Below are 14500 nucleotides of genomic sequence, written 5' to 3'. Positions count from 1 at the left end.
TCAATAAGAAGTAGGGCCATGCAATAGGGGTGGGCGTTAGACACTGGCAAAACACCACCCACACAGAGGAATCCCGCCTCTTGTCCATACGGGTCATCCTCAGAGAGTTGCCACAGTACGTGAGAGTAGGATGTAGGGTATCTGATCATGAGCTCCTCCGATATTCGTTCCTATCAGGTCCTGTCCCTTGTACTATCGAGCCGCCAGTGTGCGGAACCATTCTACTGCTGTATACCCACGAAGAGGAGAATATGAGCTCCCTATTGTGTGATCGACAATTGCCTTGGCCTACTTGTTGCAACAAGAGGATTTGGACAGTGGGTGCAGTGTTTTGAATGAGGAATAAAGGTCTTCATTCCACCAAGAAATATTTCGGCAATTGTGTTGCAGTAAGTCTTTACATCAAGAGAAAAAAAAGAACGAATTCAGACGTGGAAAAGATAAACGGACTTCGTCTCAATGCAAGCAAAAAGAAACTGTGTTGCTATGAGAAGGGCATTCTTCAGAAGAGCAACCTTATATCCAATAGTCTGCTTACCAGTCAAGCTGATCTCTGATGGTATATTGGAGACGACAACTGGCTAATCATGGTGTTCGAGAATGCTAAAATATTGGTGTTGTGCGAAATTCTTTTGGTAAATGGACGACTACGGTATAGTCTGATTACTTTTTCAACCCAAACACCTGCTTTGCATTCCAAGTAACCCCAGTAATCCTTTTTGGAATGAGGACTTTTATTTCTCACTCCACTGCAAATCTCCTTCTCCTCCTCCTCCTCCATCCAAGTCCTGGTTCTCTAAAATGTTCCGTCCTCTGCAAGTCCCTGATAAAAAAAGATTCAATGGCACGTCAAGAACTCCACTTCAGCCAGAAAGAAGTGTAAGAAAATCATTAGCAACCAGATTTCGTAACGGCCAAACGCCATCAGCTTTTCTCCCGCTGAAATGCCAGTAGAGCTTTTTGGCACTTTACTAAAGTTGTCAAAGTGCACCTTCTGCTCCTTCCTTCTTTCCACCTCTTTCCCACCGTGACGACATCATCAAAGATGAAAAACACCGCTTGGTATCAATCCTCCAGCTTCGCTTGGAAGATTTTTTCCTCCTACTGTTCCACACTTTATTCTCAATTTCTCTTCTGCGATCTTTCGCCAGAAGGACATCAGGAAAACTTGATTATCTTGATACTAAAGGTCTCCCGAAGTCCAGATTGTAACCCTTCAGTTGGAATTGTACTAAGAACTTGCACTCAAGAACTAACACCCATGCAATATAGTCTATATATCAGGTGTCGTATCCAGCATCTACCTAACAGCATGAGTCAAGCCCTTATCCAGTACTTAGAACTTTTTTTTCTTTTAATAAATTCCCTTTACGCTTTTTCAGAATAAAAACCACGATCAAGGAGCATTCGAATCTCATATTGTTTTATTTTATTTCATTTTGTTACAGACCTAAAGTACACCGAAGAACCTTACGAGATTTCGGTTAAAAAAAATTATCTTCTAATTATTAAACAACTGAAATTCCTCACAGTCTTCAGGGCCCATCTTACCAGCAATAAACCAGCTACAAGATCTTTAATGTGTGCGATCTTACATGGTTTCTTATTATCAGCTAACATTGAAACATCTGGCTATTAGCACCATCAGTAAACTTGTATTTACCACATTTCAAAAAAAAAGGAAAAGAAATGAAAGAAAGAATAGAAAAATAAAAGATTTCTTTAGCATCAACACACGCATGTATAAACAAAGCAAGAAAGAAAAAAAAATCTCCAACCACTTTTTGAGTATTCAACTCTCTGCTACTTTGACCAGACGTCCATCAACCTCCTTCATCGCATCACGCAAATAAATATCACTTAAACTTTCTTTCTTTTTTTTTTCCCTAAGAGAGTATAAATATCGTCGAGAAAATAAATATTCGTCAACGTGTAACGCCTTTTGGAAATCTTATACGATATCGCGCCGAATAAAGAAGACCCATTTATCAGGGGAATGAAGAAAAAATGGTAATCCCCATCTTCCAGTCAGCCGAGCTTCGTTGCTAGGCTACGCATCATTATTTAAACGAGGTCTCGCGTTGCGTTCGATGCCACGTGTCATCAACTTCTTGCAAATAGCTCCGAACAGACTGTCATCCGTGCAAGTTTCATTAAGAAAAACACACCGCAAAGAACGAAGAGGACAAGCAAATAAATACCAGTTGGGGAAATATTGAAAGGGCGGCAGTGCGCATGCGTGCTGTTCCATTGGTGTACGGCAAATTACGATGACGAAAAAGAGAGGTCATTGTCACTACACGTCATGGTTTAATGGTAGATAGACGTGATGCGACATTTTTGTCGTGTGTGGCACACGTGATGGCAGGTAGGATGATTGCGCGTGCATAGAGGGGCTGCATACGTCTTTTAATATGTGCGTATAGAAAGAAGAGCTGCTTTTCTAAGGAATTTTCTAGAATAGATGCAACAATTATCCGTGGGATAAAATAACTTAATAGCCCTTCGCCACATACACTGCCTTATCAAAAGTTCGGGAGCAGACCCTCCCATACTTTGGATAATGCATATTCGAAAAAGTATTTCAGCTCTTGTTTTATGCGATTTCGAAGTTTAATTCATTCGTTAAATGGACGAAATTAAGAAATCTTTCTTAAGATGGGCTTTAAGAGTGTTTCCACTTTATAAGTTCAGCCAAAAGGTTCGTGGAAAGAAACATAAACAAAATCATCTCGCAATCTGGAGAAAGTGACTTCAACCCTCCCACTGCGGGGATGAGAGTCGATGAAATGTAGGGAGCGGGGGAAGGGAACGCTTTTGCTCCCCACCGGAGATGCCGATTGCGGCTCCGAAACTGTTTCCATTCGATTTCAGCGAGAAGCAAATTCCCATCGGATGTCTGCAGGTGAAGCTCGTGCAAGTGCACACCCCCCCCCCGCTAACCCCAACCCCTCTTATCGTTAGCGTTCGCAAGCTGATTCTCTCATGGAAGGTTTCGAGTTGTTTCTTTCCTACCATCCCGTAGCCTTTCTCGTAAGAGCCAGCGGGAAGTATTCTCAAGGCACCGTCTGCTGCTCTCCTTTGGTCTTAATGAGACTCGCGCACGAAGATGACATAACTTCGACTGGTTCTGATGTGGGAATGCACAAACGGTGGAACAAAAATACTCACTGAAAGCACCAGAACAGGTTGCGATATATTAGCTTTAGATATTACTTTCATAGTCTACCGGCAGGTGGCGTAAACGCTAGAAACGGTTACTGCAATTATAAATTTCTTTTTTCAAAATTATGCAAATTAGAAATGTTTAGATCAAAACCTCGTGGAATGTGAGGTTTGAAATTCGCGCCACCTGGTGAAGAAGTTCGGCAATAGTTTTAGAATTTCCCTTCCGCAAGGTGTTTCTCCGGAATATTTATTACCCCGCAATGGAAAGTGCAGACAATTAGTTCCGTCTGTTAACACCCACACTCAGAAGCCATTTCTTTAGTTGACGTTGAGTTCTAAGACAGCGTGCATCTTCTGTCACAATCATTTAAGTCAACAGCGAACGAACACGCAGTTTAAGATGCTATTAACTAGACGTGAGCAGACACTAATGCGTGAGTTTCACGCATTAGTGTCGTAGAACATCGAGAGACTCTAATAACCGGAGACATTAAAAAAATCTTCCTTGGAAACGAGTCACCAGATGAACACACACGAGAAAGATATCGTGAATAGATCAGCAAATTTAGGGCTGAAGAGAGGAATTAAACCTGGAAATCACCCAGGAAACGAGATGCATATAAATAAATTGTTTATATTATTTATAGAAAGGATATTATACATATTTTCAGTTACAGGCAGACTCAAAGTTTCCTCGGACCTTACGAGAATATAATCTTAGGCAACAGTTGGTTCTCATCAGAGACCAGGCACGAACCGTAAAACGGCAAAAAACCTCCTAAAATGCTTCATTTTGGCAAACGAAGACAAATCGTGTGCCAGTGGTGAAATTCTCGTAAACTCTGAGGACCGTTTGAATCTGGTTATAATAAGAAATGGATTTGGATCTGGCTATAACAACTTTGAATCTGGCTATAATAAGAAAGGGAGAGATAACATTCTTTTTAATATTGTACTCGGAGGATATCGTCCCAATACGAGTCTTTAAGCCAATTGGAACTACCGAGAAAGATGTTGGGTTCATAGAATCAGATATCAAGCTGCGATGCTAAATAAGTGGTGGGTTCTAAGATGTAGCACGCGCAGACAGTTAGTCGAATATAATTCACTCGTCGAGTCAATAACGCCAAACTTAACAAACGAAGCAGTGTGCGAACGAGCCTCATGAAGATAATTCCTCTCCTTATCGATCTTAGGTGTGTGTGTGTGGCGCGATTGCATGATGGGATTCGTCTTTATTGTCATTTCCTGGTCTTCGCAATGCTTGGATGTTACACCTTTGACAATTTCAAAGGCCAAATATTTGCTGCAAAACGAGCGGCTAGAAGCCAACAGGATATCCGCCATGGGTTGTTTCGGCACCGTTCAGAAGCTGTAAACAGTCATCATAACGAGCCCAAATTGTACATTATGCCTCCAGCAGTTCCCTTTTATTGCGGACAGTGGGATTCGTTAGGCAAACGTAACGGGTATTCGTTAAACAAGTCAAATGAAGTGGAAAATATTGGAAACATTAATTTCTGTAATGATCTTCTCCCACAGAAAGATGCACAGAGAAGCGGAAGATGAGCAGAGAAGGGTGTGTGTGTGTGTGTGTGTGTGTGTGTTGGGGGGGTGATTTCGTTATTCCTTATGAAAAGGGGTAATTTATTAGAGTAAGTTTCTGTTCAAAGGGGACAGCGAGATAAGGTGTTTCTTTAATGTAGACGATTGGAGGATTAAGGATTAGTTAATCGGGATTTGGTCTCAGATCTGGGGGACCTCATATTCCTAAAATATTTTTCTGTCCTTACACGATGAAATTTGCAAATGATGTTATTTGGACAGCTGTCAGCTCATGTGGAAAGCGGACAATAAGAATGTGTCACTCAAAAACGTGCTTATACACTTCTACACGTACCGGTCACCGAATTATAAACTTTTGTTTTAAACAGTGGTTTCCGACTGCCAATTCCGACCCTCTTTAATTCCCTGTCCATATTTCGGTGAGATGTGGGAACATCGCTCATTAAATGCTTTGGTGAAGTGCTGCACACAGGAAGGTCTGTTTGTCTGTACAAGCCTTCTCAGATGAAAAGCAATTTCGTTCCTGATGGACTTTCTAAGGACCACAGTTACTCCTCTTAGAGGAGCAACATGAGTTATTTTTACACTGATTAAACAGCTTTTTATACCTTTTGAGAAAGCAATCTGCTCTGCTGCTTTCAAAATCGTGGCTCCAGCTAGACGGGCCCCCACAATAAGCCCCTTTTACTCTCAAAGATCTTTTGTTTTGCGATCAACGGTATTCACGACCATTGACCACCTCTGCTTTCTTAAATAGTTTCCTAAAACATGGAGACGCTTAGGACCACAGCACGCTCAGGACAGTCTTTAGCAATGGCTCTTTGAGAAATTAAAATAATCACGTGATTCTAAAGCTTGGTATTAGGGGTTAGAAACCAATATGGTTTTTCCAGATTTTCATTATTTTTGCTTAGAAAAACGTCCCGCACAATTTTTAACACGAACCTGTGATTCGTTTATTTTAAACTCTTACAAGTTTTCTTTCTTAGAATTTATTCGCTGCCCTGAAAGATAAACTTATTTTCTTTATTAAAAATAATTTTTAAACTGAGCATTGAAAACATTAACTGAATACGCCTTAAATTTTTTTAATTCCTGCCTGAAACCTTTTGAAATTGGTTCCCAAGGAAATGCATTGAAAACATTTCGAAGACAAATTTCCAGACCTCCTTTCCCCAAACCTTTCTCAAAAGACTTTTTTCAACATCTTTTCTTAAAACTCAGCTTACTCAATTCATTCGAACTTTCTCCCACAGAATAATCCCCGATCTCTTTACAAACTGAATAAACATTCTTCCTTCATTACGTTTGTCTTTTAATAAACCCTTCATGGGACAATTTAGGTCAATGGACCGATCCCGTGTCATTCTAGATCATCATCATTATTACGCTTAACGATTTGGACTCAATAAAATATTCCGAACACTCTGCGGTCGCTATTAATGTGGATTCAATTACCATAGTCTTCGATGATTTCAGGCATCGGCTGCAATGAGTCCATTAGCACGAGAAAAATAGCAGTGAATTGTTAGGAGTGATTACATTAATGGAAGCAAAATAGCTTTCATTTCAAACCATACATATACAGACAGAGAGAGAGAGAGAGATTCAGAGCTACTGAAGTCTGAAAGAATTCTTGTGATGTCTTCATCGGAAACGGAAATTGCTGGAATCGTTCGTTCCTCTGTCGTATTAAACTACAGAGCTGATTTCATTTGCGCAGTCGGGCAATATTTGCAGACTGGCCAAAGCCATCTTGTGTTTTTCTTTCTCATCGGCAGACACGATTTCAACAAAGTTGAAGGTCTGTTGAAGCACTCATCAGTCTGGCCTGATGTTTCCCTACACTTTTGATGAGTTTCTGTTGATGATCACTGAAGATGCTTTCCAGCCTACTGTGTCCTTTTCTGTGAAATGTTCTTCTGTTACTGAAGACCAAGAGCATGAAAGACGTCCGACGTCCTCTCCTCTCACAGTAATTCTTCGTCCATTCAGGAGGCGTTGATGATATTCCCTAACTGTTGTTGAGCGTTCGGAAATTTCTTGTTATCAATAAAGTTTTACCAGAGTCGACCTACGAGATCCTCTCTCTCACACCCACTCACGCACACTTACGTACAGCTTGTCATTGTACTAGCCTCCCACATTAAAAGAAAACTATCTATCAAAGAAGGGCTGAAGTACATTCTTGCTATGAAAGGAGAAACGCAGTTTAAAGGGAGAAGAGTTTAAGGGGCAGAATTAAGTTAGCCAATAACAACCAACTTTTCTGTTGATGCCTTCGCACTAGTGTTCCTGTAGCTCGTCAAATATCAGCACCTACGAAACACTCTCATGGATAAATCTCATATTTCTGTCTTTTTCAACGACTCACTTTATAATGGTCAGCTAAATTATTCGAGGAATCTAAGATTTTTGAGCTTTTTTTAAATTCTCTTCCATTGTATGCATTATCTTAAGGCTCAAATCATCACCAAGACATCAACTAATGTTCTGGAGTGGCCTCAAGGACAGTTTCGAGAAGTGCATTTGCATGATCCAAGTAGACATCCCAGCTTTGAGTGAATATTAGAGATGGAAAGAAGGAAAAAGGAGTTGACCACAATGGGAACCAGAGATAGACAAACAGACAAATAAATGGTTCTATAAGTTTGCCAAATGAACTGAAGAGAAAGAAATTTTAATTGGAAAACCATCGTTCTTTAGGATTCGCAATTATTTTAAAGACACGTGACCATGCGACGTAGTTTTAACCGTGGTCCAAGGAGGACCATAATTAAACAATTTTAATAATGATAATTCTTGAAAAACAGAGTCAAAACACAAGAAAAGTGGCTTCCATGAGCAGCTTTCACTGTTTCTTATTGATCCATTTTACCATAAAAGAAACTTTCTTACCCTATAACACAATGTTTTTTTTTTTTCTCTCTTTTATGGTATCAAATACCTAACAGGTTTATGAAATCTAGAACATTATTTTCAGAGGATGAAATAATTTTTTGCTATTGGAGAAAATGGACCTCATACATGAAGAGAATTAGCCAAGTCGCCAGAATGCTGCAAGCTGCATTGCTTGCTACACACAAACTGAAAATAAAACCCAAACTACTGTAGACTGCGTTGAATGGAATGTACAAATATTTCATAATCCAACTTCCGATGTCATTTCCGCCCTCCCCAACCACACGATGATCTAGACCTTACACGTTGTGCATCTAGTGAACCATCCTCAGAACTCCTTGTTGCAATTCGTGAATCTGTTGCGGATGAACTAGCCCCAGCCCCTGATTCCTCAGATGAATCGTCCAATCAATAAAGCAAGTTAATAATCAACACAAAGGAAGGTAGCAGTTTGCAGAATATGTTTCTCTACCAGATCTGATCAAATGGCCAAAAATGTCAAATGTTGAATTTCTCCAAGCCATGGCTTGTGTGAAAAGGTGATGGCGAACAGAGCAGCTGTTGATCGAGATTGGTAAAATGCATTACTTGTTCACTGATTAACAAGTGGGCCACCATGCAGTGAGGATTCTGTTGATGGCCTCCTCATAGTTTTTGAGAGAACTGAAATAAAATAATTTGAATAATACTTTGTTGTCACGTTTATTGGAAAACGTTTCTACAGGGTTGTTTCCCTGATGTAAGTGGATACCAGTTTGGTAAAACAGATATAAAAAGGCACGGTAGGATTGGTGTTAATTCTGGGGCATAAAAGTTTCGTGCAACATGATGGAAGTACCATCAGAACCAGCTGATTCCTTGGTTTCTAATAATGCAGACTTCTCATTTTTTTTCAGAAAAAAGGCTACGTTGAGGCACACGAGTGAGAGCTTTTGGTAAAAAAAAAAACTTCATTAATGTAGGAGATTGCAGAAGATGAAACCCAGAGGGCGACCGTCTTTGGGTGGTGGCGCCATCTGAATGCAAGTTAAGTAAAAACGTGGACGAACAAAAGATGCATCTTCCAGCTTTGACGAGGGATCGAGATATATTTTATTTAACCTTTTGCAAAGTGTAGGATAGGCAGCGTATAATGCAGGATATCTGCTAACGAGCCACTCTGTTCATAACCACCGAACATCTACGCTTACAATAAAGCGATACAAAAATGTGGACGATACAACTCGTCCAAAGTATTTGGAATCAACACGGTGTAGTGCAACTTTCCCTCAGTATTTTGAAAGGGACCATAAGCAAAGTAAGAAAGAAATGTTATCTTCAAATACTTGTCAAGTCCACTTGATTTTATTTCGTTATTTTACCACCCAGAGGGACGTTTTCTTCCGCGTCCAATAAAAACCCGACAGGTGCAGTCGATGTGTTCGTGAGTCACTTGAGAGAGAGTGAAGTTTGCAGCCCTCGAGCTGTTTGCTGTTTAAAATGTGTCGATCTAAACGCTGCCCACAGACAGGAACATCAAAGGAGTAAACAGCAGAAAAGTAGAAAACAGAGAGAGAGAGAGAGAGAGAGAGAGAGAGAAGGACTGAATCATTCTCTGTATGACAGGGGTTTGAAGAAATAAATTTTTCATTTTATTTTCTTGTGAGTGTATTCAATCAGCAAAAGAACTATTTTGGCTTTCTGAACGCATTTCGCCTTCAGCGTTCCTGCGTATATCCTGTGAATTCAATCTGGATCCAATTACCGATCCGACACATTAAATGTGCAGAAGTCTTTTGGACAATAAAAAGAGCGTTTAAATTACACCCTTTCCATTTATTCTAGTCTTGTGGGGTTCCCCCTGTTCCTCGCCCACCCCTTAGGACTGGTTGAGCCCTCCTAATGAGGGATTAATTATGTATTTTATGACTGAAAACCATGTGTGTTCACGGGCCGGTTTGCTTGTTCTTGGGAACGAAAAACCCGAGTTTCCAGGTGGAAAAACCCTCTAATGAGACCGGCTAACTCACCATTAGTCAAAAGAGACCACATAAAGGTTTCTCACGTCACTGACGGGAATCTAACTGAGGTTTTTCTGACCACTGAGCTACGAAAGCCCCAGTGTGCATACTTAGTGTACAAAATTGTGTTTGGCATTTAAAGGAAGTGCTTTTAAAATAAGGGATTATACAAATTCCACGCATGCGCAGTCTATCAGTTGGTTGGTTGGTTGGCTGTTAGATTTTGGGTCGGAGCAATTACGGCCATGAGCCCAGTGGATTCCGATTGAAAACTGCGTGGGTTCTTCTGGACGGTTCTATTTCGTAAGAAGAAAATCCCTTTACCTCCGTATGAGACTGGCTAACCCAGTTGAAAAGCCATCAAAAAAGATTCGCTCTTATTCGGTAATTTTTAGTTCGTTGATGGTCATTCACTGCTTGTAAAACAATCATAATCTGTAGATGATTTTTTCATATCCGGTCTCTCTCTCTCTCTCTCTCTCTCTCTCTCTCTCTCTCTCTCTCTCTCTCTCTCTCTCTCTCTCCCCTCCTTCAGAGCAAGGATAAGGCAGTGTTTGTTTTTCTGGAGGGGAATGGCAAAGCATCTCTCTATTACCTCCCAACGTGTTCTACGGAGCCTGAGATCTGGCGAGTGTGCTGGCCACTAGATTCGACTAACATCCTCGGGCCTTTAGAGGTATCTCCACTGCTCGTGTGCGATGTGGTGTGGCATACATAAAAATGAATTTTTCGCCTACAGCACCACGGAACAGTCGAACATGACGTTGAAGAACTTCGTTGAAATATCGTTCACCACAACCATAGTCCCTTTTCCCAGTACTTGTAGCTCGGTGTGTCCATTAATCATAATGCTTCCCCACACCATCACCGCCGTATCTATCCCTTTCAAGAACATCCTGGCGAGGGTGAACAGTACCCCTTTCACTAGGTCAATTGTCTTCTAGAGTGGGAAGAAAGACTAAAACGCCTCTCATCTGTCAAGAGAGTGTATTAGCTCATTGGTGTCTCGTCCAATTTTTATGGATACAACACCAACCAAAACGTGCTCTATGATGAAATGTGGATTAATGGGAAGCAGAACACAGGCCCCTTCTGGCGAATGGGCCTAATTGTCGCTGACATCTTGCCACAGCTTGTCGAGTTATTCGCATACTTTTGCTTCAATGGAGCTGACTTGCAAGCAGTCCTGCCGTTAAGCGTCGAATATATTTTGCTGTTAAAACCAAACATTTCTCTTTGATGTGAAGAGGGGACGACCTCTTAGCAAACATCGGGAACACATTCCATTGGTTTCAAACGCAGCCCAGAGCCTGCAGACACTGCTATGTGATATTTCAAACTCTCTGGCAATATTAGTAATTCTAAGGCCGTCTTAAAGCTTTCCAAAAATTCTTCTCAGTGTGAAATCATCGCAATAGATTTGTCTTTGAGACGTTACAAGACATCCAAGTTTGCAACTTTGTTCATTCACGAAAAGATCTTCCCTCAAACACAATTCGTTAGCGCAGCCTTTTAGCCTGTTGAGTACTATCACATGACTCCTTTGCACGCGATTCGAAAATTTGAATGTGGACTCACTTTCCACTCGAAATGGTCAGTTATTCCAATTGACACGAACGAATTCGTATGAATTTGTGGTTGTAATCTTCAAAAACGTGTTCGTCATTGTTTTGGATATCAATATATGTATGTATATACAGAGTGGTTCAACATTCCACGTACAAACTTTGAAGGGAGGTAGAGAACATCAAAATCAACCCTATTCACATAGGAAAGCATGACCGGAAACGACACCGGAAGGAACTAACAGAGACACGAAGATACAGAAATAACACGAGGCAGTAAGTAGTGTAAAAACCTTTATTAAGCGTAACTGAACAGTTCAATAGTAGTTGAATATGGTAAACGAGGTGCATGTTTGCCATCTCAGCGTTCGTAAAACGACGCATGTTCTTCGTATGAACGTCGAAAGCTTGAATGAGGAAGACCCAGTTGCTCACCTGGAGCGCTGGCGAACAGCGCCACCTATCACTTTCGGGTGGCGTTTCCGTTCATGCTTTCGTAAGTGAATATGGTATGGTTGATTTTGATGTTCTGTACCTCCCCTCAAAGTTTGTACGTGGACTTTTGAACCCCCCTGTATACAATGTTTTCATAATGTAGGGGGAAGTGATTCCAATGATGAATTGACGGCATCTTGATTTCTTTTTCCTAATCTGGAATCATCTTGTGTTCAACTATTTCTCTCTTCGTATTATCCACTCTTCTTTCCTCCATTTTGTATTTCGCCGTAGCGTATTTTTTCTCCCTTATTTTCGCGACCTTCAATTTTGAATATCTCTGTCATTTTCCCTTCAGTCTGAGTTTAAATACAAAATTTAGATTTACAAACTCATTTATAATTTTCTCAGAGTATGAAATTAACTTGAATAGTTTTTCTATATTTAACGTAAAGCGAATCAGAGAAAGGAAAAAAAAAACGTTTTTCAGGCATTATTATAATTTTCAATATTTTCTTTAATATTTTTAGAAAAAAAAAACAGCCGTAAGAAGGAAAATTAATCTTATTATTACTCTTATTATTTCTCCCCCTGCCAGGGGAGACTGTTTCCGGGCTAATAGGAAGTTGGATGCGTTATTTTCTCTCCATATTCGCAGCGTGGGGCATCCTTAGAGCTGTGGAGGACATCAGTTTAACCAACGGAGTAAATTTCTGGTTTAACATAAAAATACCTTCTACAGAAGCAGATTAGACTACTTTATTTCACATAATACCGTTTAGACACTTTGAACTAAGTGTGGTTTGTGTGGGGGGGGGGCGCAAATCACCTCGATTATTGGTCAACAGCCCCAAAATGGTTTTGAATCATAATAGTCATCGCATATCCGAACATTGCCGACAGGGATGCTTATCCATGTTGAACGGTTACTTTCATCACGAACTCGCCATCCGAAGGCGTAAACTTTTGTAGAATGACGACAAAGTCAGTGAACTGGACGGTCATTAGATTTCGATCTGTGGAAGGACATGAAAAATGTTTTTAGGTGAACATGTTAACACTGCGACCTCAGTTTACGATACGATTGACGGGTGTCGATGAACATGAACCGAATAAAGCTTTCTTAATGGAACGGAAATTTAAAACGCAAGCAGTTGAAAAAAAAAATTAAAAGAATAGTTATTAACATTTTACTTGATATAACTAAACTTGGTGAGGACGTATTTGTTTCGTCATATGGGAGCTGTGTTGAATCTATTTTAATCGTAGCCATAATGTCTTTTTTTCTTCTTCCAGTTGAGTTTCATTATATGCCGACACCCCACTCGACATTCTTTTCTCTTCCCACATATTTTCGAAATCGAAATGGAGGAATTTCATTTAAATGTACTGCTTGATATGTCAATGGGCGTAAATTTTATTTAAACAGACACACAGAGATCATTTCACTTTATTTGTACCTACTTGAAGTCTCAAAACACAATGATGCCTTTAAAGGACATCTCAGCAATCAAAGATTGAGATTCAAATGAGTTTCAAATGTCTCCATGGAGTACGAAATATTCACATGTTTCTGTTAATTCTTTCATTTTAAGGGGATCGATGTGGCTATCCAAGGGGTCGATAAATGTCTAAGGGTAAAAGGGGGGTCAATAAACCTAAACCGATTTTGAGTAACACCTAGTAAACATGCATCGCCAACTGGCTGATCGGTTGAGCCAACGAGGGAGAGGCGCACGCTCTCCCCGATGAAGTCATCTAGAACAGAGACAATGAGGGCTGATGCGCATTTATCGCCCATAGCTATTAGAGTGGTGTTCGGTGATCTGATAGCTTTGAATTTTTTTTAAGTTATAGTGCCATAATGGTGGCCTCTGATAGTAAGAAGTGCCGACAGGATTCGCAAGATTATTTAGAATTTGGATTTATACCATCATTTACCGATGAAACAATGCCTGCGTGTCTATATTATGTGAAATATTTTTATTATAATGGAGATAAAGACCCAACAGCCTTCACTTCGGCGATGCAAAATTAAATGTACTACCAGGTGGTGGCTTATGCTTGGACTCGCCGAAACTTTATATAGTTTCTATACTCGGCATGAAACTCTTATATTTCCTATTTTAGAGTTTCTTATTCGGATAAGAAATAATGCAGGATTCAATATCCACTTAATTTAAAAAAACATTTTTATTATTTTATTATTATTATTATTATTTATTATTATGCCAATTAAAGGAATTATTATTTTTAATATTTTAATTATTATTTTGTTATTATTATGCCTATTAAAGGTAAAGGAATTATTATTTTTAAACTGAGAAATTTATTATTAACATTTATTCATTTATTTAACATGATGGGGGTCGATGAGGGATCAAGGATTCCATGACGGGGTCAATGGTTCTAAAAAAATTTGTCGACCCCTGCGCTAGACAGTCTCATTGCCTTAACTGCTTTGATTACAATCCATCCAACCCTTACAGGAATATTCTACTCTCGTACAAAACTTACATAACTATTTTTAAAATTGTAACTAAGATCAAAAATATTAAGTAAAATTAATATTTATAATGATTATTACTTTTTTTTTTCAAAGAATTCTCAAGACACCTTATTTAATCTAACATAAGGTATATATTAATTTGAGAGAGAGAAAATAATTACCGTTGGACCTGATTAGTGATGATATTGAGTTGTTAGCGAGATAGTGAAGTGAGGAGACAGTAGTTTTAGTGAAGAATTATTCTCAAAGTATTGGAACCTTACTACAAAAAGGACTACAGGAGTTCTGAGTGCCAGAACTCAGAAAAGCCTAGTAAGGTAAGTAGCAGCCAATTCCCTCTATAACTTAGTAATACC

This window comes from Typopeltis vanoorti, chromosome 14, assembly GCF_054136105.1.
Source record: "Typopeltis vanoorti isolate ZY-2024b chromosome 14, IOZ_Tvanoo_1.0, whole genome shotgun sequence".
NCBI classification, from domain to species: domain Eukaryota; kingdom Metazoa; phylum Arthropoda; class Arachnida; order Uropygi; family Thelyphonidae; genus Typopeltis; species Typopeltis vanoorti.
The sequence above is the reverse complement of the archived record's forward strand: the minus strand, read 5'-3'. Positions refer to the sequence as shown.